At 43.5% G+C, this 23,792-nt stretch overlaps 1 long non-coding RNA gene and 20 other non-coding genes across 21 annotated transcripts; 20 read left to right on the plus strand and 1 right to left on the minus strand.

Moving 5' to 3' along the window:
* Positions 1-5,168: 5,168 nt before the first annotated feature.
* On the minus strand, positions 5,169-5,332 carry LOC137494450 (U1 spliceosomal RNA). The gene has a single exon (XR_011014408.1). It is a non-coding gene; the product is annotated as a U1 spliceosomal RNA (small nuclear RNA).
* Positions 5,333-7,253: 1,921 nt separating this feature from the next.
* Positions 7,254-8,418, plus strand: LOC137490911 (uncharacterized). The gene is made up of 3 exons (XR_012402398.1): positions 7,254-7,325; positions 7,404-7,466; positions 8,120-8,418. It is a non-coding gene; the product is annotated as an uncharacterized lncRNA (long non-coding RNA).
* Positions 8,419-13,797: 5,379 nt separating this feature from the next.
* Positions 13,798-13,904, plus strand: LOC137494620 (U6 spliceosomal RNA). The gene has a single exon (XR_011014566.1). It is a non-coding gene; the product is annotated as a U6 spliceosomal RNA (small nuclear RNA).
* A 422-nt stretch (positions 13,905-14,326) lies between these two features.
* Positions 14,327-14,433, plus strand: LOC137494618 (U6 spliceosomal RNA). The gene has a single exon (XR_011014564.1). It is a non-coding gene; the product is annotated as a U6 spliceosomal RNA (small nuclear RNA).
* A 420-nt stretch (positions 14,434-14,853) lies between these two features.
* On the plus strand, positions 14,854-14,960 carry LOC137494802 (U6 spliceosomal RNA). Its single transcript, XR_011014748.1, has one exon. It is a non-coding gene; the product is annotated as a U6 spliceosomal RNA (small nuclear RNA).
* Positions 14,961-15,383: 423 nt separating this feature from the next.
* Positions 15,384-15,490, plus strand: LOC137494617 (U6 spliceosomal RNA). Its single transcript, XR_011014563.1, has one exon. It is a non-coding gene; the product is annotated as a U6 spliceosomal RNA (small nuclear RNA).
* A 423-nt stretch (positions 15,491-15,913) lies between these two features.
* LOC137494616 (U6 spliceosomal RNA) lies at positions 15,914-16,020 on the plus strand. The gene has a single exon (XR_011014562.1). It is a non-coding gene; the product is annotated as a U6 spliceosomal RNA (small nuclear RNA).
* A 420-nt stretch (positions 16,021-16,440) lies between these two features.
* Positions 16,441-16,547, plus strand: LOC137494801 (U6 spliceosomal RNA). The gene has a single exon (XR_011014747.1). It is a non-coding gene; the product is annotated as a U6 spliceosomal RNA (small nuclear RNA).
* A 423-nt stretch (positions 16,548-16,970) lies between these two features.
* On the plus strand, positions 16,971-17,077 carry LOC137494516 (U6 spliceosomal RNA). The gene has a single exon (XR_011014462.2). It is a non-coding gene; the product is annotated as a U6 spliceosomal RNA (small nuclear RNA).
* Positions 17,078-17,500: 423 nt separating this feature from the next.
* LOC137494615 (U6 spliceosomal RNA) lies at positions 17,501-17,607 on the plus strand. The gene has a single exon (XR_011014561.1). It is a non-coding gene; the product is annotated as a U6 spliceosomal RNA (small nuclear RNA).
* Positions 17,608-18,025: 418 nt separating this feature from the next.
* LOC137494800 (U6 spliceosomal RNA) lies at positions 18,026-18,132 on the plus strand. The gene has a single exon (XR_011014746.2). It is a non-coding gene; the product is annotated as a U6 spliceosomal RNA (small nuclear RNA).
* A 423-nt stretch (positions 18,133-18,555) lies between these two features.
* On the plus strand, positions 18,556-18,662 carry LOC137494614 (U6 spliceosomal RNA). The gene has a single exon (XR_011014560.1). It is a non-coding gene; the product is annotated as a U6 spliceosomal RNA (small nuclear RNA).
* Positions 18,663-19,082: 420 nt separating this feature from the next.
* On the plus strand, positions 19,083-19,189 carry LOC137495000 (U6 spliceosomal RNA). The gene has a single exon (XR_011014944.2). It is a non-coding gene; the product is annotated as a U6 spliceosomal RNA (small nuclear RNA).
* A 423-nt stretch (positions 19,190-19,612) lies between these two features.
* Positions 19,613-19,719, plus strand: LOC137494983 (U6 spliceosomal RNA). Its single transcript, XR_011014927.2, has one exon. It is a non-coding gene; the product is annotated as a U6 spliceosomal RNA (small nuclear RNA).
* A 423-nt stretch (positions 19,720-20,142) lies between these two features.
* Positions 20,143-20,249, plus strand: LOC137494612 (U6 spliceosomal RNA). Its single transcript, XR_011014558.2, has one exon. It is a non-coding gene; the product is annotated as a U6 spliceosomal RNA (small nuclear RNA).
* A 423-nt stretch (positions 20,250-20,672) lies between these two features.
* LOC137494611 (U6 spliceosomal RNA) lies at positions 20,673-20,779 on the plus strand. Its single transcript, XR_011014557.2, has one exon. It is a non-coding gene; the product is annotated as a U6 spliceosomal RNA (small nuclear RNA).
* Positions 20,780-21,202: 423 nt separating this feature from the next.
* On the plus strand, positions 21,203-21,309 carry LOC137494799 (U6 spliceosomal RNA). Its single transcript, XR_011014745.2, has one exon. It is a non-coding gene; the product is annotated as a U6 spliceosomal RNA (small nuclear RNA).
* A 423-nt stretch (positions 21,310-21,732) lies between these two features.
* LOC137494938 (U6 spliceosomal RNA) lies at positions 21,733-21,839 on the plus strand. Its single transcript, XR_011014882.2, has one exon. It is a non-coding gene; the product is annotated as a U6 spliceosomal RNA (small nuclear RNA).
* Positions 21,840-22,259: 420 nt separating this feature from the next.
* LOC137494610 (U6 spliceosomal RNA) lies at positions 22,260-22,366 on the plus strand. The gene has a single exon (XR_011014556.2). It is a non-coding gene; the product is annotated as a U6 spliceosomal RNA (small nuclear RNA).
* Positions 22,367-22,789: 423 nt separating this feature from the next.
* Positions 22,790-22,896, plus strand: LOC137494798 (U6 spliceosomal RNA). The gene has a single exon (XR_011014744.2). It is a non-coding gene; the product is annotated as a U6 spliceosomal RNA (small nuclear RNA).
* A 423-nt stretch (positions 22,897-23,319) lies between these two features.
* Positions 23,320-23,426, plus strand: LOC137494797 (U6 spliceosomal RNA). The gene has a single exon (XR_011014743.2). It is a non-coding gene; the product is annotated as a U6 spliceosomal RNA (small nuclear RNA).
* The last annotated feature ends 366 nt before the right edge of the window (positions 23,427-23,792 follow it).

Here is a 23,792-nt window from a genome sequence, read left to right on the forward strand (position 1 = left end):
GTAAAAATAAAATTCGGACATTCCACAGGGCACACTCGCTCGGCGGACAAAAGCCACCGGGGGCTCTCTTTGCGTGTTCCTTCACCTGGTCAAACCGCTTTGAGGGGGGACCTTTCGAGTAGTTTTCGGCGTCAGAACGGGCTCTTCTAGCGACGGGTGGGCAGGCCTTCCACAGGCGCGCGCGGCTCTACTGGAGCAAAAGAGGCTTGGCAAAGGACGAGGAAGAGAGGGAAGCGCCGCTCCAGCGAGAGGGTGCTCGCTGCAGAGCCATTTGAGGAGAGCTGAGCTCCAGCGAGGGGGAGCATGAGCTGTCGCTCCTCCTCCTGTAAGCTGTTTTAATGCGTACACCAACCCCGCCCCTAACCCTACCCCCAGTGACATCACTCGTAGAAGAAGTGCAAAAAAGATGGAGCTCAAGCTTAAGCTCCCCCTCGCTGGAGCTCAGCTCTCCTCAAATGGCTCTGCAGCGAGCACCACTTGGCTCCAGCCGGGTCCGACGCTACCGCCTGAACTCTGTCTTGAACCACTGTGCTCAGGGGAGAGGAGAAGCCCCTGTCTGCAGCTCGCAGATCTGGGCGGGGATGAATGTGGGGCGGGGCTGCACATTCAGCCACGCCCATCTGTAATTTCATTGGTTAGTGGAAACGTAATAGCGTGAATGCCCACTACGTGGTGTCAGTAAACAGGAAATGCATGTACAATTTCTTAAATATTGTTTTTATTGTTAATAAACACAGAAATTCACAAAAGTGGACATTCTTGCTGAGTGTTTTGAATGTTAATTAAGTTAACAGTTATGTGAATTTCATAATGGTATTTTTCCTGCTAAAAAATATTACAAAAGACTCAAAAGACTCTTTTCACAATGGTGTCACTTCAGAAACGCAGTGATTTTAGTTCTGATATTTTAATGGTTGATTATTTTGCTTCAAAATGCAAATTCATATTGCATATTTACAACAAATAAAGATGGAGAGAGAAAAATAAATAAATAAATAAAAATGCAGTGTTTTTAGTTCAGTTTAATTTTTTCCCTTTGAATGGAAGAGTTCTCTGGAAAATTTACAATTGAAAATATTAAAATTATACTTTGATTTAAGACCATTAAAAATATTGGGCATGTGTCCAATTGTTTTTCTTTCAATACTGCACTGCTTTGAGTTTTATTAAGAGCAGGGATAAGCTATTATTTATTAAGGGAAGTATACCTTTGTAACCTTTTTACTTATTAAATCAGATTATTTCATAATATAATGGATTTATTTTTACTTTGATGCTGCTATGAATATACATGTATATGATCTGTTATATGTAAATGTTCCAGCATGAGTAAAATTTTATATTATTTTTTTTTCATATTACATGGTGTGTCATCTATGAATGCAATCAATTTCATTATTTATCATTTACTAATCCATTAAAGTTTTGTTCAGTTACTCCATTTGAATGAAGACAGTGCTCTGCTGCTACCTACTGGGTGGTTTTAATATCTGTTCTACAATTTAATTAATGAGTTACAAATAATTTCATAATCTAATATTACTGAATAAAAATGCAGTCTTCTTGGTTTTATTTTTGTATTATTTGTAAATGCAGGGTAAATACTTTAATACCACTTTCTAACAACCCTTCTGTGTCCATTTCTGCACTGTAGAAAATATTTTTTATAATGATTTTGTTTGGTTATTAAGAGTCACATACAACATTGTTATTCTATTTCATTTAATTAGAATATTAAATACACTTAATATTATATTAATAGTGTGGCACAAACGGCCAGTTTTATTTATTACTTATCTATCAGGACACAAATTAATGAAAATAAATTTGACATTAATAAGTGCAGCACTCGTGTAAACTTCTGATTTTTTTTATTTGACAAATCCTGAGAAATAAATACCAACTTCATCTTCAGTAAAACACCAACACAAAGCAATACAGTCAGTTGAAAGTCCCTCTTTCTCGGTTCAAGTAAAAATCTGGCAGATCTGTGTTTTTTAGATGTCAGATGTCTCACCTACAGAACATCTGTGTATGCACATGCACACGTACAAAAGGAAGACTGACAATTTATAGAAAATAATAATAATAATTTAAGATACAGCAGTTTGTGATTATTATCTTTAATAAACATAAAAACAATTATATATTTTTTACAGGGAAATTCCACTACAGCATTAGTAACAATCTGCAGTAAAAAGTGCTTGGCATATTCTGTACTCTTTATCATGTGTACACACACACACACACACACACAGCCTGCTTCTTGAATTTTGGATTACTGACAATGGCTCGGCGAGGCAGTGGCGCAGTATGTAGTGCTGCCACCTCACAGCAAGAACCTTGCTGGGTCGCTGATTCGAACCTCGGCTCAGTTGGCGTTTCTGTGTGGAGTTTGCATGTTCTCCCTGCCTTCGCCTGGGTTTCCTCCGGGTGCTCCGGTTTCCCCCACAGTCCAAAGACATGCGGTAAAGGTGAATTGGGTAGGCTAAATTGTCTGTAGTGTATGAGTGTGTGTGGATGTTCCCCAGAGATGGGTTGCGGCTGGAAGGGCATCCGCTGCGTAAAAACCTGCTGGATAAGTTGGCGGTCCATTCCGCTGTTGTGACTCCGGATTAATAAAGGGACAAAACCGACAAGAAAATGAATGAATGAATGAATGAATGAATGACAATGGCTCAGAAGGTCCTGGATGTCAGTGAGAGTTGCAGAAATGTCCCATCACCATCCTGTGTGACAACTCTCAGTAGGATACACTACAGGATCTCAGGCATCTGTACAAAATAACCAACAATCATCAACATGTCGCTTAACATACAGTATATTAAAGTTAAACTCAAAGAATTAAATTTGTTTATACTAGGCATGCCCCCTCCTCACATTCCCCTTTGCATAAGTTTCATGCATGGGTTATAAAGTAAACAAAAAAAAAAAAAAAGAGAACATGAAGTGTAAATAAATATATTAAAAATTATTAAAGAGCCCATATTATACATGAAATAGGGTCATATCTTGGTTGTAAGGGTCTCCAACAACAGTCTAATATGCATGCAAGGTCAAAAAACACTTTCATGGTCTTATAATCTGCATTTATTTTTACCTAATTATCCCAGCGACTCCTGTATGAATCGTCCAGTGATTCATTTGTTCCCAAACCCCTCCTTAGCGCGGAGCTAATCTGCGCTGATTGGACCGATGACAGTCTGTTGCGATTGGTCGACTGCCTTCAGTCAGAGAGGGAAATGGCCAATAGCTAATCAGCAATTTAAAAAGTAATCACAGTTCATACACGCTTGATAGTGTAGACGTGGATTTTAGCTGCCACACTATGGCGAGTGGATAGTGCCACGGATAACCGAACGAAGGAGACAGTCGTGTACTCGCCATACCACACACACACCTCCGGAACACAACGCTCCCGCTTCCGCCCGCACCTGCCAGGTTTTAGCCTGAGAACCCGCTCCGTTTTCTGCCCGCCGCGCCCGGTCACGCTAGAGCGGAGAACACAACCAAAAATCACCCAGTATACAGTCCAGACAGCCAAGCTGTCTGCACTAACACACACACAAGCACCACGCAGACTCTCTCTTTCTAATTCGCATAGCAATATCCGTGATATTGCTAGACAGCCCGCTCCCGTCCCAAATTAAACCCGTTACCGACCGCTCCCGCGATTTATTCGGAAATTTATTCCCGCGGCTGTCCCCGCGCCAGATTTCTGCGGCGCGGGAATAAATTTCCGAATAAATCGCGGGAGCAGAACTCTAGCACGGAGCTCCATAAACAAACAGCACGCGTCGCGTTTTTAACGTGACTTTGCACGCGATAAGATAAAATATCCAGTTAACCTGATACAGTACACGCGGTTACAAGTAACAAATCACAACTAAATACATTTGCAAGCTAGAGTCAACGAGGCAACAACTTTAACCGCACGTACTTACACTGGAGAAATGGAGAAAGAAACCCATCCTGACGTCCATCAGTAAGCTTTACTGATCCTTCCTTTAACAAACTCAGATGAAGTATTCTTTGTAGCATGTAGCTTCCAGAAGTTTCCAACTGCTTGGTTATAATGCTGAGGTTTCATCTTTGGGTAGAGACTCAATATATCCATCTGCAGTGTGACTTCAATCGACCGGCATGTTTGTGTGCGTGTGTTTGTGGGTGTGCGTGTGTTTGTGGGTGTGCGTGTGTGTCTGGGTTTCTGCGTCAGAGGGCGGGGCCTCAGGTTTGAAATCTCCCGGGTTTGCGCGTGCACGTGAATAACTTGGTTTCGTTCGTACGTCATGGCGAAACACCTAATGAGTCGGTATCAAGGCGACTCGTTTGAAGCACTATGAGTCGACTCTTTTATAGATGAATCAACAGTTTTAAACACTGTATTCTTACAGATTTAAGCCTTAGCTGGATACTTCACTTCACTTAGAGCTGTGTTACACACTACATGGAGGGGAATTTTCAAAAACCCATAATATGGGCTCTTTAAATGCACAAATCTATTAAAACAAAAGAGAGAAAAAACTGAGGTAAAATAAAATAAAACAGAGAATATGCTCCACAGGAATCATAGTGATGACTATATATCAATGCCAATGATCTGCAAACAGAATGTAGTATAGATCAGTAAGTTAAGAATCAAGTTTTATATTGTACATATTTAGCATTAACATTACCAGAGTATATAAATTAGAGAACATGCCACAAAGAAAAATATATTTTGTTATCTTTGATATTAATAAACTTCATGTGATGGACTGTTTTGCTCAAAACTCTTTAAAGTTTACATTATTCTTCTAAGTGAATAAAACCACCAACTGTACGATCAACCTGGAAAACGCCAACCCTAACACAGAAAACATTTTTTTTTAGGCTTTAAAACTTCATATCTCCTTAAAGGCCTTTAATTAAATAAATGACACATAATACGTGAGGTGTACTGCACTATAATTTGACCATTTACATGACAGAAGATGTGTACTTACCATGCAGAGATGAAAACCGGAATCGAAAGCATACATTACATCAACGTCTGTTTCCGTGAACCAATGAAAGACTTGTAGGCGGAGTGACATGTTCAGTCTCGCCCATTTATGGGCGGGGCTGCATATTCAGCTCCGCCCCATATTCAGCCCCGCCCCGATCTGCGGGCTGCAGACGGGTGTACTTGGGGGAGAGCGCGAATGCAGTCCCCCACTAACAAAAATTATGCAGTCGAGATTCCCACATTTGGGGAATTCGCAGGGGTCAGCGTGGCCGGAGTGCAATGGCCAAGCCTCGCCCTGAGTGGACCACCTTCTTGATCATGGTATCTCCCCTGCCAGGTAAGTATGAGTTGCCGGGCGGCGCAAATGGCAGCCGCCGTTTTCTATCGGCCGTACTCCAGGGCGGTGATGCCCAGCCACCGAGCATGGGGAATGGGCCAGCAACCCCTGTCTCCTGACGGCGCTGTACTTGCAGCAGACGTGCCTGTGCCTGCAAACCACTCGCTAGTAACTGTGGCAACGCATGAAGAGTTTGAGCTTCCTCCAGATGCTTGCTTTGTGTTTTGTCATCAGTTGGGGCTGCCAACACATGGATTCCACCGGACGCACTCGATCTGGGCATAACAGACCCTCTATGGGGGGAGGGGAGGGGATCCTCCTGTTCTTTCTTTCTTTTCCTCCATCTGTTTTCTTTCTCTACAGATGCCGTTTTTCTCTGCTTAGTTTCTGATTTGGTCTATTTGGACATGTCGACCTCCTGCTTTGCTGCGGTTCGGACCGCCTTTGCCTAGAGCTCCGTGCTTTGCACTCTTGCCTTGTATGTTTTGTGTCCTGTTTTTTTACGTCAGCCTATCAGCACAGTGCTCAAACGACATAGCTTGAAGAAGACGACGGGATCTACAAACGTTCCGCAAAAGAACTTCACTGACGAAAGCGGAAGCGCTAACGAAACAACCTCCCGCTGCAAGCACCTTACATTCCTGGGACGGGAAACCACCGACGGCTGGCTGCGAAATTGCCTCTGGTTCAGATTGGTTTAGAACCGTCCCTCTGCCCAAAACGCCACAGACGTCTGCAAAAGATTGCAGTTCTTGAAACAAAGTTACCTCTGATCCGAGCCGAAGCGTTCGCTTACTTAATGGCAGATAAAATGATGACCTTTCACACGGTCTGCATTCGTTCCGTCAGTAACAGCGGCAGGCCGGTAAAAATAAAATTCTGACATTCCACAGGGCACACTCGCTTGGCGGACAAAAGCCACCGGGGGCTCTCTTTGCGTGTTCCTTCACCTGGTCAAACCGCTTTGAGGGGGGACCTTTCGAGTAGTTTTCGGCGTCAGAACGGGCTCTTCTAGCGACGGGTGGGCAGGCCTTCCACAGGCGCGCACGGCTCTACTGGAGCAAAAGAGGCTTGGCAGAGGACGAGGAAGAGAGGGAAGCGCCGCTCCAGCGAGGGGGTGCTCGCTGCAGAGCCATTCGAGGAGAGCTGAGCTCCAGCGAGGGGGAGCATGAGCTGTCGCTCCTCCTCCTGTAAGCTGTTTTAATGCGTACACCAACCCCACCCCTAACCCTACCCCCAGTGACATCACTCGTAGAAGAAGTGCAAAAAAGGTGGAGCTCAAGCTTAAGCTTCCCCTCGCTGGAGCTCAGCTCTCCTCAAATGGCTCTGCAGCGAGCACCACTTGGCTCCAGCCGGGTCCGACGCTACCGCCTGAGCTCTGTCTTGAACCACTGTGCTCAGGGGAGAGCGCGAACGCAGTCCCCCACTACCAGAAATTATGCAGTCGAGATTCCCACATTTGGGGAGCTCGCAGACATCTGCCCAGGGAACGTGCGATGGTAACTGTAGACTGTAGACTCCCGTCCAACGAGAAGCCGCGATTGTCTACAGTTTGCTTAGACCATGGGCTAATCGGAGGGATGCATTGTCTAAAGTTTAAAATCAGGGCCAATCAGCGCTGAGGATTTTCCAAAGTTTCTCTTGCTCTGAATGCTCAATTTATCGGGTCTGAAAGTTCATCTGCAGTCAAGATAAATTCATATGTTAAAGTGATTTTGTGTGGAAAGTTATTTTTATACTCTTATATTGATGCACAGTATGTTTTGTTCACGACATGTTTAAAATATCTCACTTTTTGAGCAGTATTCGTGAGGCTGCGCCTTCAGAAAGTACACCTGTTGTTGAGATTTCGTGTGGTAAGTTATTTTTATACTGTTATATTGATGCACAGTATGTTCTGGTTACATCACGTTCAAAGTTTTTCACTCTTTGTGCAGCATTTTGTCTTTGTTCGTGAGGCTGCGCTGTCAGCAAGTACACCTGTCATAGTGATTTAGAGTGGTAGGTTATTTTTATCCTGTTCTGATAAACAGTATGTTTTGCTCACATCACATTTAAAATATTTCACTGTGTGTGCAGTATTTTGTCTGTGTGCCTGACGCTGCGCTGTCAGACGTTCATCCATTACAGAGATTTTGTGCGGTTAGTTATTTTTATTGTTACATTAATGCTAAGGTCACATCATGTTTGAAATATCTCATTCTTTGTGCAGTGTTTGGTCTGTGCTGGTGACGCTGTGTCGTCAGAAAGTTCACCTGTCCTAGAGATTTCGTGTTGTAGGTTATTTTTATACTGTGATATTACTTACATGTATATATGGCTGCACAAAACCTGAAAAAGTTTAGCTTATGTACTATTTTCAATGCTCGTGTCGGTTTGATAGCTCCATTTACATAGTAAACAGTTGTTTTATTAAAATTTAGCAACCATCATGCTAATAAATAAATATCCCTTCATATACAGCAATATATGTGACCATGACTATTATTATCATTAGTTGTTACTATGAGAAGTGAAGAACATTTTAAGATCTTAGCTGGGACAAAACATATGATCCATACCTGTACACAGTAAAATCATCAGAGTAAAATTTACTCAGTTCAGAGAACATTTGGTCCCTCTCTAAATTGAGCAAAATTTACTCAGCAGCAGAGTAAAGTTAATGAGCCGATGATGAGTTTAATTAAGTGATGATTGAGGACTGATGATGTACACCTGCTGTTAATATGCAGAAAAAGAAGAAAAGCAGCAGCAGCTACGCTCATTGCTTACCTGATTGACTTTATTTCTGTCAGATGTTCAAAAAATCCATATGAGACTGTGGCGAGGGGGCGTGGCCGAGAGCCGTGGGAACGGAGTAAGGCCACCGCGTAAGTGGATACACCTGCGGTGCGCACCTGCCTCGGATCCCACGGAAGGAGCTCTGGACCATAAAAGGAGGAACTATGGCAGAGGAAGCCGAGAGAGGACCGGGCCCGGACATATTTTACTTTTGCTTTCAGTTTGACGGCAGTCTTCGTGAGGAGCTGCCGTCCGTCCGTTTTGGTTTAGACACGGAGACTGCCGTCCCTGTTATTAATAAATATTTTAAAACTGCGTTGGTTCTCCGCCTCCTTCTATCTGGCGGCCAAAGGGCCATGAACTTTATTACAGTGGTGCCGAAGCCCGGGAGAAGGAGGGACGCGTTGTCCAGATGCCCTTGCCGCTGAGAGAGGGGCGGGTGTTTGGGAGTTAACCCGAGTGGGGGAGAAACCTGTTCGTCTGCCCAGAGTGCCGGGGCGGCCTGAGGCTGGCGAGGAAAGGATCTGCCTGCTGCCGTCTCCCAGCATGGGGAGGAGCAGGAGATGCAGGGCTCACCACTGAAGGGGAAAGTGCTGAAGGGAGCCATCCCACAGAACCCGGGGGAGTTGCCGCGATCCACCATGATGCCAGAGCCTGCATCCATCCACGGAAGCAGAGCAGGAGACCAGAGATGCCGCCAGCCAGCCAGGAGAACCGCCGCCGGACGCCAGAAGACAGACGGGTGGATAGATTCCTCCACAGGGCTCCCAGCACGTCATCGCATCTCTCAGCTGGTGGAGGACCGAGTGGCAGCGTGTCTGGAGAACCGAACCCCAATTTTTTTTTTCTTTTTCCTCTCTCCCCTTTCCTGGTCTACTCTGTCTTTCCTTTTTTTTCATCTCCTGTTCTCTCGGCCCATCTCATATAGGTCTCGCAGGGGCTGTGGCGCCAACCCCCCCATTGTCTCCGTGAGGAGCTGCCGTCCCTGTTATTAATAAATATTTTTAAACTACGTCGGTTCTCCGCCTCCTTCTTCCAGGCGGCCAAAGGGCCGTGAACTTTATTACAGAGACTTATAGTGAAGTCCAGTGTTGTAATGAGAAACTAAATCATTTGGTGATGAAAGGTTAGTAATTTCAGGAAGAGAGTTAATACTAGCAAAAAAAGGATTCTAAATTAATATGTTTTATGTTACGGAAGGAAATAGTACGGAGAGGTTTGGTGGAAGAAAGAGAGAGTGCAAAATTAAATCAGAGGAGAAAATTATCCGTTATAGGGAGTTCCTCAGCAGAGAGGTCAATGGGTGAGACACCAGAGCAGCAGATGAGGTTGAGGGTGTGTCCTTTAGAGTGTGTGGGAACATTGACATGCTGTTGAAGTCCAAAGCTCTCAAGACAGGATATAAAATCTCTTGTAAGGGAGTTATTAAAATTATCCACATGAATATTAAAATCTCCTAAAACCATAATATTAGGTGAGAGGGTGGTAATAGGTGTTAAAAAGCAGCAAAGTCATTTAGAAATTCATTATTTAGTTTGGGTGGACGATAAATTATGGAAACATTTGTAGGTGTGGATCCAGAAAGTTTTGAAATCATAGATTCGAATGAAGGAATAATGTGAAAATGTTTTTAAAGGAAAATGAGAAAGATTTTCAAGAATGTGTTCTCAAAAATTTCTACATTTGTTTCAGAAACAAAGTGCATAAAAGACCAGTTTCAGAACAATTTTGGAAAAAAATATTTGTGGAAATAGACGAAGAGGGAATCTGGAAGAATTTAAAATGGAAATATTTAGACGCAAAAATTGAAACGTTGGATTATTTCATCAGACATAATGTTATTTTCACTGAAACAAAACTGGCACAAATTGGAAGCAGTGAGAATGCATTATGCAAAATATGTGGACTGGAAAATGAAGGTATTATGCATTTGTTTTTAAAATGTGTTGAATTTAATACATTTATGGCAAAGTTAAAAGAAAGTATTAAACAAATGATGAAAAGTAAAACTGATTGAGGAGGAGACAGAATGGTATAAAATATTTTTATTTGGTTTTAATTAGGGATGCACCGATATGGATTTTTTGGCTGATACCGATAACCGATAATTCTTCAGACTTGGAGGCCGATAGCCGATATGTATAGGCCGATAATAATAAATATTTTAAATTGTTATATTTTTATACAGCAAACTTCATAAAAGATTGAACTGCTCTTATGAACTGAATAGTCTATACTTGAAGCAAAAAAGATATGATTTCGAAATTGCAAGGTGTCAACATCGGATCGATAACGATAATCTTAAAAATAGCATTTATCGGACAATAACGATATGGGCGCCGATATATCGTGCATCCCCAGTTTTAATGGAAGTAAAACAAGAATTGCCAATTTGTTTCTATCAGTTGCAAGAACTGTAATTTGAAAAAGGAGAAACATTGTTAAAAATAAACATGCTAAAATGGAGTTATGGACAATGTATAAAAGAAACTGGAAAACTATATTAAAACTGTGGAACAATATTTTAGAATGGAAGAAAAAGTGACTGAATTTTACAAAACGTTTATGTTGAATACTCCTTATATTACGTACTCACTAGATGGTTTGAAAATAGATTTGCCAGAATGATTATGCTTGTTGTTTTCCTGTTTTGAAACTAACATAATGTCATAAGGAATGTTTGTAAATGATATTTTTATATGCTTCTGAACTGATGTTTTGAAAAAAAAAAAACATATACTTGGATCGATACAGAGAATATTAGCATGGCCCCTGCGAAAAGGAACCTGATGGATCTTCTCTGTCCCCACCCTGTGGCCCCCAGCAGCCCTCTCGACGTCACATGGCCTTAGACTGCAGAGTAGTGACCCCTGAACCCCATTGGTGTCACCTGTGGCTTTGAAGGGTGCTCATGCTTGTTGAAATTAAACAAATTACCCAATATGGTAAAAAATCAAAGGCGGGAACTGGCATAATTAGCCATGTGCTTTCTGGGGTATGACAGGTGCATATTAATTAGCCATGTGCTGTAGACTGCTCTCATTGTATATCATTTATTACATAATTTGAAAAAGAAAATCCATTTTAAATGACTTGAGTAACATATAATTATAAGTATTATATTTTAATAAATGTATTACATTATATTCAAATATAATTGTATGTTTATTTGCAACATAACTAAATATAGCTTTTTTGAATTGCATGTCAGTTAGATAAAATGTTTTTATAATCAGGACTTATATTTTACACCTTTTAAGAAATAAAATATTTTAATAGTTCAATAATAAACATACTGAAATATTGACTTTTAAATGTTTTAGAATTTTGTCAATTATATTGACCGTAATGTTCAGGTAACTTATTTATTAATATTAAATAACACATAATAAAATATTTAAACAACTGATTAAACTAAATATAGTACCTAAAATATTAGGTTGTAGGATATAAGAAATATTATATTAAAATACTTTCAAATTTAAATTTCAGGCATTGATATTTAAATAGGTTTGTCATTTTTTTAAAGTTTAATAAATTATTTAAAAATTCAGTTAAATATATTTTAAAATATTTCATTTACATCAATGTTTACAGTTATATTTACATATACACATATTATTTTTAGGTGTTATTGCATTTACATTGAATATTTACCTAAATTTAATTTACAATATAATTTTATACCATTTTATTTTTACTGTTAGCTAAACTAGAGTTTATAACTTGTTTATGAATAATATACAGAACCCTAATATTACCATACTTTAAATTACACAATGATAACATAAAAAGCAACCACATGAATATGTACGCAGTGTATTTTTGCAAGGTTTATTTTATCCTTTAACACTTGTTTGCAATAAATGAATAGAAAAAATGATGTAAAGTGTAATATAAATATTGTGTAAAGTTATTCGAGTCACAACAGATAACCCACTCTTGGGACACTGTAGCTACTGAACAAATCTTTAAAAAAAAGCTAAAATGTACACAGAGATTAGAAATAAAATAGAAAAAATGTTTATTTACACAAAATATATAACTATTTATACTTTGAACATATTAGGGCAGTACAATATAGCGTAAAATTATTTTATTATCACGACAGTTTATGCAATATTTAAAAATAAAAAAAAATCACAAACGTATGATAAATTATTATTTTTTAAACTACCTTCCCAGTAGTTGCTGCTCGGCTATTTGCTAGAGCAGCTCAAAGCTTAACCCAGAGCTGTAAATAAACACTAATAGCAGAAGTTAAGAAGAAAAAAGAAAATGACAACAGCCAATCAGAGTCAGAATATCTTGCTTATTTGTTTAAAAAAAAATGATGTTTGCACCTTTACAGTGTTTTTAGACTTAGACTTAATTTTTAGAATTAGTTATTTGCATCTGAACAATATCTTTTAACTGTTTAATTTTTTTAAGTAAAAGATTTAATAACACAGATAAAAAATGCATTTTTGTAGGGAAATGTTTTCTTAGAAATCATAGCATTTTCTATGCTATCATAAATGTTATTTTAGAAATAATAGCATTTTCTATGATATCATTAATGTTATTTTAGAAATAATAGCATTTTCTATGCTATCATAAAGCCCTACAACTTGTACATGTATATTTCTATTTGTTTTATACAAAATAAACATTTATCTTGCTTAGTTGTTTTAAAGACTAAATGTTTGCACCTTGACAGTGTTATTAGACTTATAATTTTTAGAATTAGAGTTAATTGCATCTGAACAATATCTTTTAACCACTTAATATTATTAAGTAAATGATTTAATAACACAGAAAAAAATGCATTTTTCTAGGGAAATGTTATTTTAGAAATAATCGCGTTTTTCTATGCTATCATAAAGCCCTAAAACATATACATGTATATATGTACATGTATCTATTTTTTAGTCAAACAAAATAAACATTTACAACAAAGCTTGTCGTCTTTATAGTCTGTTTTGTCTCCTTTTTTAACTTCCTCTATCCACTGCACCGCTTTATAAATCGCGCTTCCTGGAGGTCCCGCCCAGCGGCCAATCGGAGCGCACGTTCAGTGGAACTTTCTCAAAGAGCCAACGGCACGCTACATGACATGACCAAATTCGGAAGCACGCTTTGTGGAACTTTGCGTCGACCAATCCCGAGCCAGACGTCGGGCCAATCAGGAAGAAGGGAAAGTAGAACTGTGGAACGGGAAGGGAACCGAAGATTCTCCCGCAAGAGGCGAAAGGATGACACGCAAATCCGTGAAGTGCTCCATATTGCTGTTTTAGTGCGTGGGTAAAAGTACAGAAATGAAAAAAGACAAAAGGCTTTTCACGATTCCAAATGGTGCATGAGGATGGGTTTAGCAAATCGTGGGAGGTGCTGCTGGGTCAACTGGAAAGTCTACATGCATGGTGAAAACGAATGTGGGATGCTTTGATCGTTTGTTTTGTTGTGCAACCAATGCACTTCCAAAGCCCTTGCTTTAGTGGGACTTTGCCATAGGCTATCCTGACACTCTAATTTCCCCCTGTCCATAAACTTGGTGACCTACTGCAACAATCAGTGTGCCTAGCACTGACAGGGCCAAAGCTCTGTAGTGCACGGCATACAAGTGGGAACATGGCTCTCCAGGTCCCACCACCTTGGAGGAACATTGCTGGGACTCGAGGCGTACATATGCCCTGAGCCTGTTCACTCATCTGTGCTCGCTACGGTGGCACATATACTAAAATTGGATCGATACAGAGAAGATTAGCATGGCCCCTGCGAAAGGATGACACGCAAATCCGTGAAGCGCTCCATATTGCTGTTTTAGTGCGTGGGTAAAAGTACAGAAATGAAAAAAGACAAAAGGCTTTCCACGATTCCAAATGGTGCATGAGGATGGGTTTAGCAAATCATGGGAGGTGCTACTGGGTCAACTGGAAAGTCTACATGCATGGTGAAAACGAATGTGGGATGCTTTGATCGTTTGTTTTGTTGTGCAACCAATGCACTTCCAAAGCCCTTGCTTTAGTGGGACTTTGCCATAGGCTAACCTGACACTCTAATTTCCCCAGTCTTTAAACTTGGTGACCTACTGCATCAATCAGTGTGCCTAGCACTGACAGGACCAAAGCTCTGTAGTGCACGGCATACAAGTGGGAACATGGCTCTCCAGGTCCCACCACCTTGGAGGAACATTGCTGGGACTCGAGGCGTACATATGCCCTGAGCCTGACTGCTGATCTGTGCTCGCTACGGTGGCACATATACTAAAATTGGATCGATACAGAGAAGATTAGCATGGCCCCTGCGAAAGGATGACACGCAAATCCGTGAAGCGCTCCATATTGCTGTTTTAGTGCGTGGGTAAAAGTACAGAAATGAAAAAAGACAAAAGGCTTTTCACGATTCCAAATGGTGCATGAGGATGGGTTTAGCAAATCGTGGGAGGTGCTGCTGGGTCAACTGGAAAGTCTACATGCATGGTGAAAACGAATGTGGGATGCTTTGATCGTTTGTTTTGTTGTGCTAATGCACTTCCAAAGCCCTTGCTTTAGTGGGACTTTGCCATAGGCTATCCTGACACTCTAATTTCCCCCTGTCCATAAACTTGGTGACCTACTGCATCAATCAGTGTGCCTAGCACTGACAGGGCCAAAGCTCTGTAGTGCACGGCATACAAGTGGGAACATGGCTCTTCGGGTCCCACCACCTTGAAGGAACATTGCTGGGACTCGAGGCGTACATATGCCCTGAGCCTGACCGCTGGTCTGTGCTTGCTACGGTGGCACATATACTAAAATTGGATCGATACAGAGAAGATTAGCATGGCCCCTGCGAAAGGATGACACGCAAATCCGTGAAGCGCTCCATATTGCTGTTTTAGTGCGTGGGTAAAAGTACAGAAATGAAAAAAGACAAAAGGCTTTTCACGATTCCAAATGGTGCATGAGGATGGGTTTAGCAAATCGTGGGAGGTGCTGCTGGGTCAACTGGAAAGTCTACATGCATGGTGAAAACGAATGTGAGATGCTTTGATCGTTTGCTTTGTTGTGCAACCAATGCACTTCCAAAGCCCTTGCTTTACTGGGACTTTGCCATAGGCTATCCTGACACTCTAATTTCCCCCCGTCCATAAACTTGGTGACCTACTGCATCAATCAGTGTGCCTAGCACTGACAGGGCCAAAGCTCTGTAGTGCACGGCATACAAGTGGGAACATGGCTCTCCAGGTCCCACCACCTTGGAGGAACATTGCTGGGACTCGAGGCGTACATATGCCCTGAGCCTGTCCACTCGTCCGTGCTCGCTACGGTGGCACATATACTAAAATTGGATCGATACAGAGAAGATTAGCATGGCCCCTGCGAAAGGATGACACGCAAATCCGTGAAGCGCTCCATATTGCTGATTTAGTGCGTGGGTAAAAGTACAGAAATGCAAAAAGACAAAAGGCTTTTCTCGATTCCAAATGGTGCATGAGGATGGGTTTAGCAAATCGTGGGAGGTGCTGCTGGGTCAACTGGAAAGTCTACATGCATGGTGAAAACGAATGTGGGATGCTTTGATCATTTGTTTTGTTGTGCAACCAATGCACTTTCAAAGCCCTTGCTTTACTGGGACTTTGCCATAGGCTATCCTGACACTCTAATTTCCCCCTGTCCATAAACTTGGTGACCTACTGCATCAATCAGTGTGCCTAGCACTGACAGGGCCAAAGCTCTGTAGTGCACGGCATACAAGTGGGAACATGGCTCTCCAGGTCCCACCACCTTGGAGGAACATTGCTGGGACTCGAGGCGTACATATGCCCTGAGCCTGACTGCTGATCTGTGCTCGCTACGGTGGCACATATACTAAAATTGGATCGATACAGAGAAGATTAGCATGGCCCCTGCGAAAGGATGACACGCAAATCCGTGAAGCGCTCCATATTGCTGTTTTAGTGCGTGGGTAAAAGTACAGAAATGAAAAAAGACAAAAGGCTTTTCACGATTCCAAATGGTGCATGAGGATGGGTTTAGCAAATCGTGGGAGGTGCTGCTGGGTCAACTGGAAAGTCTACATGCATGGTGAAAACGAATGTGGGATGCTTTGATCGTTTGTTTTGTTGTGCTAATGCACTTCCAAAGCCCTTGCTTTAGTGGGACTTTGCCATAGGCTATCCTGACACTCTAATTTCCCCCTGTCCATAAACTTGGTGACCTACTGCATCAATCAGTGTGCCTAGCACTGACAGGGCCAAAGCTCTGTAGTGCACGGCATACAAGTGGGAACATGGCTCTTCGGGTCCCACCACCTTGAAGGAACATTGCTGGGACTCGAGGCGTACATATGCCCTGAGCCTGACCGCTGGTCTGTGCTTGCTACGGTGGCACATATACTAAAATTGGATCGATACAGAGAAGATTAGCATGGCCCCTGCGAAAGGATGACACGCAAATCCGTGAAGCGCTCCATATTGCTGTTTTAGTGCGTGGGTAAAAGTACAGAAATGAAAAAAGACAAAAGGCTTTTCACGATTCCAAATGGTGCATGAGGATGGGTTTAGCAAATCGTGGGAGGTGCTGCTGGGTCAACTGGAAAGTCTACATGCATGGTGAAAACGAATGTGAGATGCTTTGATCGTTTGCTTTGTTGTGCAACCAATGCACTTCCAAAGCCCTTGCTTTACTGGGACTTTGCCATAGGCTATCCTGACACTCTAATTTCCCCCCGTCCATAAACTTGGTGACCTACTGCATCAATCAGTGTGCCTAGCACTGACAGGGCCAAAGCTCTGTAGTGCACGGCATACAAGTGGGAACATGGCTCTCCAGGTCCCACCACCTTGGAGGAACATTGCTGGGACTCGAGGCGTACATATGCCCTGAGCCTGTCCACTCGTCCGTGCTCGCTACGGTGGCACATATACTAAAATTGGATCGATACAGAGAAGATTAGCATGGCCCCTGCGAAAGGATGACACGCAAATCCGTGAAGCGCTCCATATTGCTGATTTAGTGCGTGGGTAAAAGTACAGAAATGCAAAAAGACAAAAGGCTTTTCTCGATTCCAAATGGTGCATGAGGATGGGTTTAGCAAATCGTGGGAGGTGCTGCTGGGTCAACTGGAAAGTCTACATGCATGGTGAAAACGAATGTGGGATGCTTTGATCATTTGTTTTGTTGTGCAACCAATGCACTTTCAAAGCCCTTGCTTTACTGGGACTTTGCCATAGGCTATCCTGACACTCTAATTTCCCCCTGTCCATAAACTTGGTGACCTACTGCATCAATCAGTGTGCCTAGCACTGACAGGGCCAAAGCTCTGTAGTGCACGGCATACAAGTGGGAACATGGCTCTCCAGGTCCCACCACCTTGGAGGAACATTGCTGGGACTCAAGGCGTACATATGCCCTGAGCCTGACTGCTGATCTGTGCTCGCTACGGTGGCACATATACTAAAATTGGATCGATACAGAGAAGATTAGCATGGCCCCTGCGAAAGGATGACACGCAAATCCGTGAAGCGCTCCATATTGCTTTTTTAGTGCGTGGGTAAAAGTACAGAAATGAAAAAAGACAAAAGGCTTTTCACGTTTCCAAATGGTGCATGACGATGGGTTTAGCAAATCGTGGGAGGTGCTGCTGGGTCAACTGGAAAGTCTACATGCATGGTGACAACGAATGTGGGATGCTTTGATCATATGTTTTGTTGTGCTAATGCACTTCCAAAGCCCTTGCTTTAGTGGGATTGCCATAGGCTATCCTGACACTCTAAATTCCCCCCGTCCATAAACTTGGTGACCTACTGCATCAATCAGTGTGCCTAGCACTGACAGGGCCAAAGCTCTGTAGTGCACGGCATACAAGTGGGAACATGGCTCTCCAGGTCCCACCACCTTGGAGGAACATTGCTGGGACTCGAGGCATACATATGCCCTGAGCCTGTCCACTCGTCCGTGCTCGCTACGGTGGCACATATACTAAAATTGGATCGATACAGAGAAGATTAGCATGGCCCCTGCGAAAGGATGACACGCAAATCCGTGAAGCGCTCCATATTGTTGTTTTAGTGCGTGGGTAAAAGTACAGAAATGCAAAAAGACAAAAGGCTTTTCACGATTCCAAATGGTGCATGAGGATGGGTTTAGCAAATCGTGGGAGGTGCTGCTGGGTCAACTGGAAAGTCTACATGCATGGTGAAAACGAATGTGGGATGCTTTGATCATTTGTTTTGTTGTGCAACCAATGCACTTTCAAAGCCCTTGCTTTACTGGGACTTTGCCATAGGCTATCCTGACACTCTAATTTCCCCCTGTCCATAAACTTGGTGACCTACTGCATCAATCAGTGTGCCTAGCACTGACAGGGCCAAAGCTCTGTAGTGCACGGCATACAAGTGGGAACATGGCTCTCCAGGTCCCACCACCTTGGAGGAACATTGCTGGGACTCGAGGCGTACATATGCCCTGAGCCTGACTGCTGATCTGTGCTCGCTACGGTGGCACATATACTAAAATTGGATCGATACAGAGAAGATTAGCATGGCCCCTGCGAAAGGATGACACGCAAATCCGTGAAGCGCTCCATATTGCTGTTTTAGTGCGTGGGTAAAAGTACAGAAATGAAAAATGACAAAAGGCTTTTCACGATTCCAAATGGTGCATGAGGATGGGTTTAGCAAATCGTGGGAGGTGCTGCTGGGTCAACTGGAAAGTCTACATGCATGGTGAAAACGAATGTGGGATGCTTTGATCGTTTGTTTTGTTGTGCTAATGCACTTCCAAAGCCCTTGCTTTAGTGGGACTTTGCCATAGGCTATCCTGACACTCTAATTTCCCCCTGTCCATAAACTTGGTGACCTACTGCATCAATCAGTGTGCCTAGCACTGACAGGGCCAAAGCTCTGTAGTGCACGGCATACAAGTGGGAACATGGCTCTTCGGGTCCCACCACCTTGAAGGAACATTGCTGGGACTCGAGGCGTACATATGCCCTGATCCTGACCGCTGGTCTGTGCTTGCTACGGTGGCACATATACTAAAATTGGATCGATACAGAGAAGATTAGCATGGCCCCTGCGAAAGGATGACACGCAAATCCGTGAAGCGCTCCATATTGCTGTTTTAGTGCGTGGGTAAAAGTACAGAAATGAAAAAAGACAAAAGGCTTTTCACGATTCCAAATGGTGCATGAGGATGGGTTTAGCAAATCGTGGGAGGTGCTGCTGGGTCAACTGGAAAGTCTACATGCATGGTGAAAACGAATGTGAGATGCTTTGATCGTTTGCTTTGTTGTGCAACCAATGCACTTCCAAAGCCCTTGCTTTACTGGGACTTTGCCATAGGCTATCCTGACACTCTAATTTCCCCCCGTCCATAAACTTGGTGACCTACTGCATCAATCAGTGTGCCTAGCACTGACAGGGCCAAAGCTCTGTAGTGCACGGCATACAAGTGGGAACATGGCTCTCCAGGTCCCACCACCTTGGAGGAACATTGCTGGGACTCGAGGCGTACATATGCCCTGAGCCTGTCCACTCGTCCGTGCTCGCTACGGTGGCACATATACTAAAATTGGATCGATACAGAGAAGATTAGCATGGCCCCTGCGAAAGGATGACACGCAAATCCGTGAAGCGCTCCATATTGCTGATTTAGTGCGTGGGTAAAAGTACAGAAATGCAAAAAGACAAAAGGCTTTTCTCGATTCCAAATGGTGCATGAGGATGGGTTTAGCAAATCGTGGGAGGTGCTGCTGGGTCAACTGGAAAGTCTACATGCATGGTGAAAACGAATGTGGGATGCTTTGATCATTTGTTTTGTTGTGCAACCAATGCACTTTCAAAGCCCTTGCTTTACTGGGACTTTGCCATAGGCTATCCTGACACTCTAATTTCCCCCTGTCCATAAACTTGGTGACCTACTGCATCAATCAGTGTGCCTAGCACTGACAGGGCCAAAGCTCTGTAGTGCACGGCATACAAGTGGGAACATGGCTCTTCGGGTCCCACCACCTTGAAGGAACATTGCTGGGACTCGAGGCGTACATATGCCCTGAGCCTGACCGCTGGTCTGTGCTTGCTACGGTGGCACATATACTAAAATTGGATCGATACAGAGAAGATTAGCATGGCCCCTGCGAAAAGATGACACGCAAATCCGTGAAGCGCTCCATATTGCTGTTTTAGTGCGTGGGTAAAAGTACAGAAATGAAAAAAGACAAAAGGCTTTTCACGATTCCAAATGGTGCATGAGGATGGGTTTAGCAAATCGTGGGAGGTGCTGCTGGGTCAACTGGAAAGTCTACATGCATGGTGAAAACGAATGTGGGATGCTTTGATCGTTTGCTTTGTTGTGCAACCAATGCACTTCCAAAGCCCTTGCTTTACTGGGACTTTGCCATAGGCTATCCTGACACTCTAATTTCCCCCTGTCCATAAACTTGGTGACCTACTGCATCAATCAGTGTGCCTAGCACTGACAGGGCCAAAGCTCTGTAGTGCACGGCATACAAGTGGGAACATGGCTCTCCGGTTCCCACCACCCTGGAGGAACATTGCTGGGACTCGAGGCGTAAATATTCCCTGAGCCTGACCACTGGTCTGTGCTCGCTACGGTGGCACATATACTAAAATTGGATTGATACAGAGAAGATTAGCATGGCCCCTGCGAAAGGATGACACGCAAATCCGTGAAGTGCTCCATAATGCTGTTTTAGTGCGTGGGTAAAAGTACAGAAATGCAAAAAGACAAAAGGCTTTTCACGATTCCAAATGGTGCATGAGGATGAGTTTAGCAAATCGTGGGAGGTGCTGCTGGGTCAACTGGAAAGTCTACATGCATGGTGAAAACGAATGTGGGATGCTTTGATCGTTTGCTTTGTTGTGCAACCAATGCACTTCCAAAGCCCTTGCTTTACTGGGACTTTGCCATAGGCTATCCTGACACTCTAATTTCCCCCTGTCCATAAACTTGGTGACCTACTGCATCAATCAGTGTGCCTAGCACTGACAGGGCCAAAGCTCTGTAGTGCACGGCATACAAGTGGGAACATGGCTCTCCAGGTCCCACCACCTTGGAGGAACATTGCTGGGACTCGAGGCGTACATATGCCCTGAGCCTGTCCACTCGTCCGTGCTCGCTACGGTGGCACATATACTAAAATTGGATCGATACAGAGAAGATTAGCATGGCCCCTGCGAAAGGATGACACGCAAATCCGTGAAGCGCTCCATATTGCTGTTTTAGTGCGTGGGTAAAAGTACAGAAATGCAAAAAGACAAAAGGCTTTTCACGATTCCAAATGGTGCATGAGGATGGGTTTAGCAAATCGTGGGAGGTGCTGCTCGGTCAACTGGAAAGTCTACATGCATGGTGAAAACGAATGTGGTATGCTTTGATCATTTGTTTTGTTGTGCAACCAATGCACTTCCAAAGCCCTTGCTTTACTGGGACTTTGCCATAGGCTATCCTGACACTCTAATTTCCCCCTGTCCATAAACTTGGTGACCTACTGCATCAATCAGTGTGCCTAGCACTGACAGGGCCAAAGCTCTGTAGTGCACGGCATACAAGTGGGAACATGGCTCTCCAGGTCCCACCACCTTGGAGGAACATTGCTGGGACTCGAGGCGTACATATGCCCTGAGCCTGACTGCTGATCTGTGCTCGCTACGGTGGCACATATACTAAAATTGGATCGATACAGAGAAGATTAGCATGGCCCCTGCGAAAGGATGACACGCAAATCCGTGAAGCGCTCCATATTGCTGTTTTAGTGCGTGGGTAAAAGTACAGAAATGCAAAAAGACAAAAGGCTTTTCACGATTCCAAATGGTGCATGAGGATGGGTTTAGCAAATCGTGGGAGGTGCTGCTGGGTCAACTGGAAAGTCTACATGCATGGTGAAAACGAATGTTGGATGCTTTGATCGTTTGTTTTGTTGTGATAATGCACTTCCAAAGCCCTTGCTTTAGTGGGACTTTGCCATAGGCTATCCTGACACTCTAATTTCCCCCTGTCCATAAACTTGGTGACCTACTGCATCAATCAGTGTGCCTAGCACTGACAGGGCCAAAGCTCTGTAGTGCACGGCATACAAGTGGGAACATGGCTCTTCGGGTCCCACCACCTTGAAGGAACATTGCTGGGACTCGAGGCGTACATATGCCCTGAGCCTGATCGCTGGTCTGTGCTTGCTACGGTGGCACATATACTAAAATTGGATCGATACAGAGAAGATTAGCATGGCCCCTGCGAAAGGATGACACGCAAATCCGTGAAGCGCTCCATAATGCTGTTTTAGTGCGTGGGTAAAAGTACAGAAATGAAAAAAGACAAAAGGCTTTTCACGATTCCAAATGGTGCATGAGGATGAGTTTAGCAAATCGTGGGAGGTGCTGCTGGGTCAACTGGAAAGTCTACATGCATGGTGAAAACGAATGTGGGATGCTTTGATCGTTTGCTTTGTTGTGCAACCAATGCACTTCCAAAGCCCTTGCTTTACTGGGACTTTGCCATAGGCTATCCTGACACTCTAATTTCCCCCTGTCCATAAACTTGGTGACCTACTGCATCAATCAGTGTGCCTAGCACTGACAGGGCCAAAGCTCTGTAGTGCACGGCATACAAGTGGGAACATGGCTCTCCAGGTCCCACCACCTTGGAGGAACATTGCTGGGACTCGAGGCGTACATATGCCCTGAGCCTGACTGCTGATCCGTGCTCGCTACGGTGGCACATATACTAAAATTGGATCGATACAGAGAAGATTAGCATGGCCCCTGCGAAAGGATGACACGCAAATCCGTGAAGCGCTCCATATTGCTGTTTTAGTGCGTGGGTAAAAGTACAGAAATGCAAAAAGACAAAAGGCTTTTCACGATTCCAAATGGTGCATGAGGATGGGTTTAGCAAATCGTGGGAGGTGCTGCTCGGTCAACTGGAAAGTCTACATGCATGGTGAAAACGAATGTGGTATGCTTTGATCATTTGTTTTGTTGTGCAACCAATGCACTTCCAAAGCCCTTGCTTTACTGGGACTTTGCCATAGGCTATCCTGACACTCTAATTTCCCCCTGTCCATAAACTTGGTGACCTACTGCATCAATCAGTGTGCCTAGCACTGACAGGGCCAAAGCTCTGTAGTGCACGGCATACAAGTGGGAACATGGCTCTCCAGGTCCCACCACCTTCGTGGAACATTGCTGGGACTCGAGGCGTACATATGCCCTGAGCCTGACTGCTGATCTGTGCTCGCTACGGTGGCACATATACTAAAATTGGATCGATACAGAGAAGATTAGCATGGCCCCTGCGAAAGGATGACACGCAAATCCGTGAAGCGATCCATATTGCTGTTTTAGTGCGTGGGTAAAAGTACAGAAATGCAAAAAGACAAAAGGCTTTTCACGATTCCAAATGGTGCATGAGGATGGGTTTAGCAAATCGTGGGAGGTGCTGCTGGGTCAACTGGAAAGTCTACATGCATGGTGAAAACGAATGTTGGATGCTTTGATCGTTTGTTTTGTTGTGATAATGCACTTCCAAAGCCCTTGCTTTAGTGGGACTTTGCCATAGGCTATCCTGACACTCTAATTTCCCCCTGTCCATAAACTTGGTGACCTACTGCATCAATCAGTGTGCCTAGCACTGACAGGGCCAAAGCTCTGTAGTGCACGGCATACAAGTGGGAACATGGCTCTTCGGGTCCCACCACCTTGAA

Source organism: Danio rerio, chromosome 4 (genome assembly GCF_049306965.1).
Source record: "Danio rerio strain Tuebingen ecotype United States chromosome 4, GRCz12tu, whole genome shotgun sequence".
Taxonomy (NCBI): Eukaryota; Metazoa; Chordata; class Actinopteri; order Cypriniformes; family Danionidae; genus Danio; species Danio rerio.